Source organism: Mustela nigripes, chromosome X (assembly GCF_022355385.1).
Source record: "Mustela nigripes isolate SB6536 chromosome X, MUSNIG.SB6536, whole genome shotgun sequence".
In the NCBI taxonomy this organism is placed as follows: Eukaryota; Metazoa; Chordata; class Mammalia; order Carnivora; family Mustelidae; genus Mustela; species Mustela nigripes.
In genome coordinates this window covers 111,753,448-111,759,051 of record NC_081575.1, presented here as the reverse complement: position 1 = coordinate 111,759,051, position 5,604 = coordinate 111,753,448, and the positions used below count along the sequence as shown (strand labels likewise).

Genomic DNA, 5,604 nt, shown 5'->3' with positions numbered 1-5,604 from the left:
ATGTCTTTTTCAACTTTCTATTCCTTTTCTTGCCTGTGCCTCAGGTGGGGATCTCCCCATTAACAAGCACTGAGACAGGGATTTGAATGGGAGTAGCTAATTTGGGAGGTGATTCCAGGAAGCTCTGATGGGGGAGTGGGAAGATGAAAGAGAAAAGGGAAGGAAGCCAATATAGAACGCATTCACGAGCAGCTTATTACTGTGAGCAAAAGGCGCTTGATCCTTCTGAGGATCTCAGAGAGATGATGTTGAAAAGAGATGGGGAAGCTGATATATTTATCCATCAACCCCAATTCATTGATGGATAGGGTTGATGGATAAATCAAGCTTTATTTAGGTTGAGGTGGACAGGTTGATGAATAAATCAACCTCTATTTAGGTTGAGATGGATAGTTGAGGGTTGAGGGTAGCTCCCAGCGGCCTTCAGTCCCTGCCACTTCAGGCCTGCCCTGCATAAGGTTAAAGCACAACCCCACTCCTGCTAAAAAGCCATTGGCCCTGGTGGGTTCAGGGATGGCAAGTACTTGGGGGTGAAGTTGGATGCACTAACTTCCTCTGCTGTGATGAATAACCTAGACCTCTTAGGCCTACACTGTTCTGCACTAGCCCCTGATCATGCTATTCCTATACAATATCCAACTGGCATAGGATGACTAACTTGCTCTCAAATCACCCTATGTGGCTGACTTGGCTTCTTCTGTTCTCTGGGAACAGTTTCAGAAGGATGCTTAGGAGATACGGATGGGGAAACGTTGTGGCCTCACCTAGGTCTTCCTGTCATGTTCCTAATCTATATTTCCCTTTGTTTCCCCTCTCAAAATTCCTATTCCAGCTCCATCTCATGTATATCATGAACTAATTCGTATTAAGCTATAAACAGCTAAAAAGAGCTCAGTGCTTTATAATTCCCCCCCAAAACTTTGTATTTTCAAAAGCAATGTGTTTTTTTTTTTAAGACACATTTATTCAGCGTCATGATCAGACTATTACATTTAGCAATCAACAGCATGGGTGCAAAAAAAAAAAAAACTACATTAAAACCCTTTGTTGGAATGCTTTACACTTTCCACAGAACAGAAACTAAAATAACCTGTTATACAATTAGTCACAAATACAGTCCTCGAGTTTTTTTGCCCATACACATGAGTATTGTCTAAAACATGTCTTCTTTGTAGCAGCTAGGCCCTGCCACCACTGTGCTTGGCTGAGTTCACAAATCTGTTGTAACCTGTAGCTTCCCTGTCACTTCTCTGGCTCTCCTCTCCTGCTAAGCTTTGTTTCCTGATGGTAATTAAAACCTTCTGCCACTGCCGTAGCTGCTGCTGCTGCTGGAACCACCATAGCCACCTTGGTTTCGTGGTTTGGCGAAGTATTGGCCTCCACCACCATAAGGGCCAGAGCTTCTGCCTCCAAAATTGCCTCCTTTTATGGGTCCAAAATTTGAGGATTGATTGTTGTAATTGCCAAAATCATTATAGCTTCCGCCACCTCCAAAGTTGCTTCCATCATTACCAAATCCGTTATAGCCATCCCCACTGCCACCATAGCCACCATTACCTTGACTGCCACCAAAGCCACCTCGACCACTGAAGTTTCCTCGGCGACCAAAGTTGTCATTCCCACCAAAACCACCTCCACGACCACCACCAAAGTTTCCAGAACCACTTCGACCTCTTTGGCTGGATGAAGCACTAGCCATCTCTTGCTTAGAGAGCGCTTTCCTTACTTCACAGTTGTGGCCATTCACAGTGTGGTATTTTTGAATGACAGTCTTGTCTACAGAATCATGGTCATCCAATGTTACAAAAGCAAAACCCCTCTTTTTGCCACTGCCTCGGTCAGTCATGATCTCAATCACTACGATTTTCCCATATTGTTCGAAATAATCTCTTAGATGATGTTCTTCAGTGTCTTCTTTAATGCCACCAACAAAAATCTTTTTCACAGTTAAGTGGGCACCAGGTCTTTGAGAATCTTCTCTTGAGACAGCCCTCTTTGGTTCCACAACTCTTCCATCCACCTTGTGTGGCCTTGCATTCATGGCTGCATCCACCTCCTCCACAGTGGCATATGTGACAAACCCAAAGCCTCTGGAGCGTTTGGTGTTCGGATCTCTCATTACCACACAGTCCATAAGTGTTCCCCATTGCTCAAAATGGCTCCTCAGACTCTCATCGGTTGTTTCAAAGCTCAGACCTCAGATGAAGAACTTCCGCAGCTGTTCAGGCTCTTTGGGAGACTCTGACTTAGACATGACAGCGGCCAGAGGGGAGACTTTAACGATGCTTACTCAGCGGCGTCCACGGGCAGAAAGGAGTAATCTAACGAATGTATCTCAAAAGCAATGTGTTATTGATGGTATGATCTTAGGTGATGTGTTGGAAAAGCTGTGGGATTATTTTTTTGTAGGAAGGCCTTTAGTGACATTTCTCAAATCCCTCCATTTGGGTTATCACCTGTTCCATCTTGTGATATCAGTCCTAGAAAGATTCCAATAAAAATATCGTAAGACAACTAAATAAATTGTCTATGTGAAGAAGGAATAAGTTAGAATGAAAATGTATACTTTTCTGCAGGATGGTCCCTTTTAAGTTTGATTTCTATGGAGTTCTATTTGTTTATCCCATGGTGGTCCCACAGAAAAGCAGACAGAGAAGAACACTTGAAAAGTAACTGAATAGTAATGATATGTACAGAGGAGTCTCTGATAGAAAATAAAAGTCTGTGGAGCAAAAGTCAACCTCGGAAAATAATTTTTCAGAGACTGTCCAATCCAACATATGCCACTTAGAGCACAGACTGTTGGTTAACCCCTAATGTCCATTGTCTCCCTCTTATGATTCCTTATTTTCAGCTGGATCCGTGATCACCAGGTAGAGTCTGCATTTCCCAGACTCCTGTTCAGTTAGGTTGGCCATATTGACTAAGTTCTACCCGGTGAGGTATAAATGTGATTTCATCATGTGATCTTATCTGAAGATCTTTCTTAAGAGCAAGAGCTCAACTTTGCTCCTTCTTTCCCCCAGCCTGCCTCCCATCACCTCTCCCTTCATCCTGATGTTAAACATGTTGATATGATGGCTCTAGTCCCATCTTGAACTGTTAGGATAAGGGCCATACCCCTGGAAAAGCAGAAAGGAGAGCTGGAGGCAGCCAGGGCCTCTGGAGATTTTGTGGACCAGAACCACCACACGAGCCCTGGAAGGTCCACCTCCAGGGCTTCAAACTGAGAAGCACAAAGCTCTATTGGGAGCTTCTGTTACAGTCAAACTAATCTGAACTGATAAACCATCCTTTTTTTCTTTCCTTTTTATTTTTTTAAGATTTTATTTTTAAGTAATGTCTACACCCAAATTGGAGCTCAAATTTACAGCCCCAAAATCAAGAATTGCAAGCTCTACCAACTGAACCAGCCGGCATCTTCCCCCATCTTTGTTTTGTTTTGTTCTTAATTTGACTCAACTTCTCATAGGAAAGAAGGATCTATGACTCATGCAGACTCATTCCCAGGTTGGAAAGCTAGTTTTATCATACATGTCAACCCGCTGTTGTTCTGTGTTATACAGATGATCTTCTAACATTCTCCTTTCTTGTTATTTCATTATGATCCTTGGTGCCTAGATAATTGGAGCATCAGAGGAAAGTGACAAGAATAAAGCCAATGTAATATGTCAGTTAAAAAACAATAATCAAGAATAATCAGAGGCATGAGTTTAATCCTGGCTTTATCTGCACATTATTAAGCAGAACTGTTTTGGAAACTGGGGAAAATGAAAGGCCTAGTAGGCACTGAAAATATCTGTAATTCCCTATACCCTATAAATGAGCAACTGAATAAATCCCAAAGGTTTAATGACCTTAGTTTTCCAATATGAATTATAACTTTAAGACTGAAATGAAACCCAAAGATTTTTTTCATGAAACATTTTCCAGAAATCACCTTATAGCAGTGACGGACATATATGGCTCCACAATCTAAAAGCTGATCATGGGACACTTGGGTAGCTCAGTTGCTTAAGCCATTGTCTTTGGCTCAGGTCATGATCCCAGCATCCTGGAATCGAGTCCCACATCGGGCTCCTTACTCGGCAGGGAGCCTGCTTCTCCCTCTGCCTCTGCTGCCACTCTGCCTGCCTATGCTCTCACTCTCTCTCTCTATCTCTCTCTCTGGCAAATAAATAAATAAAATCTTTAAAAAAAATTAAAATTAAAAAAAAAAAGCTGATCATGCTATGTCAGGTCTTCCTAAACTGTTATATTTTGGAAGATCAAGATATGACTTCAAATAATAACACAGGTGAGATAATGGCACTCTTCCTCATTTGGTGGAAATATTATTTTGGTATGAAAAGGTCAATTTAGAAAAATTAACCCCAGGGGTGCTGGGTGGCTCAGTGGGTTAAAGCCTCTGCCTTGGGCTCAGGTCATGATCCCGGAGTCCTGGGATTAAGCCCCACATTGGGCTTTCTACTCGGCAGGGAGCCTGTTTCTTCCATTCTCTCTGCCTGCTGCTCTGCCTACCTGTGATCTCTGTCTGTCAAATAAATAAATAAAATCTTTTTTAAAAAATTAACCCCATAAACTTAACGAGTTGGACATTGGTTGTTCCCTAACAAGATGAATCAAAATAAATGTCTACTACTTTTTGTTGACACATCATTTTGCAATCCCCTGCCAAATCTTGCTGATTGTGTGTCACACGTTGTTAAAAAAATCTGATCCTCCTATACCTTTGGTAATTTCCCCCAAACAGTGTTCACAATATTGGCTGCATATTAGAATCACTAAGCAGGTTTTTTAAAGGCCCAGACCTAGGCTCAGTCCCAGACCAACTAAGAACTTCTTAAGTGTTGGGCTGAAACACTAGAGTTTTCCATATTACCCCAGGTGATTCGAATGTGTACCTCGGGTTGACACCCACTGCCACAACGGAGCCCCATTCCAACTGTGTGACTAGAACCAATTTACATCTTGCTTAAATTAACATACACTGAAAATTAATTCTGTCATCCTGTACCTGAAACGTACCACATTTAGACTTTCCCCTCATGTTCTCATATCTGCTTCATTTTAGATACAGGTATCAAGAAAAATAATTTCCCCAAATAGTTATCTTCCACAGTTATGTGGTTTCTGGGAGGGCCGCTGTCTTCTCTAAATACAGTTTGGCAAATGAGAGGAGAGGTTAAAACACAGAGAAGCAGTTGATTGTTGAATCAGACTGAAGACAGAGAAAACTAATCGACACTCTTTCTTTCTTCTTCTCTCACTGGCAAGATTCATCTCCAAACATCCGTTGTTGCAGGTAAGGGTGCAAACCTATTGGTGTTTCCAGAACCATCTCTGGGGAAACTCAGGTAATAAATAGGAGCTACATCTGTCATCCTATTCCACTAGACCAAAATCTCACTAAAACGTGTAAAGAAAATAATGTCGGTAACGTTTTTTGCTCATTCTTACTCATTAGGAGTCTTAACTATTTGAAAGTAGTCTTTTTTCCTCTCTAAGCATCAAGGTAATGGGGGAAAGGTGGTGGAGGATATTAGAGACCCAAGCAGCTTCATTAGTAACTGCTAAATAATTCTGGATGAACATCTAATCCTG

The 5,604-nt window shown here is 41.8% G+C and overlaps 1 pseudogene; it reads right to left on the bottom strand.

Moving 5' to 3' along the window:
* Nucleotides 1-1,011: 1,011 nt before the first annotated feature.
* LOC132006738 (heterogeneous nuclear ribonucleoprotein A1-like) lies at nt 1,012-2,254 on the bottom strand (annotated as a pseudogene).
* Between the last annotated feature and the right edge of the window lie 3,350 nt (nt 2,255-5,604).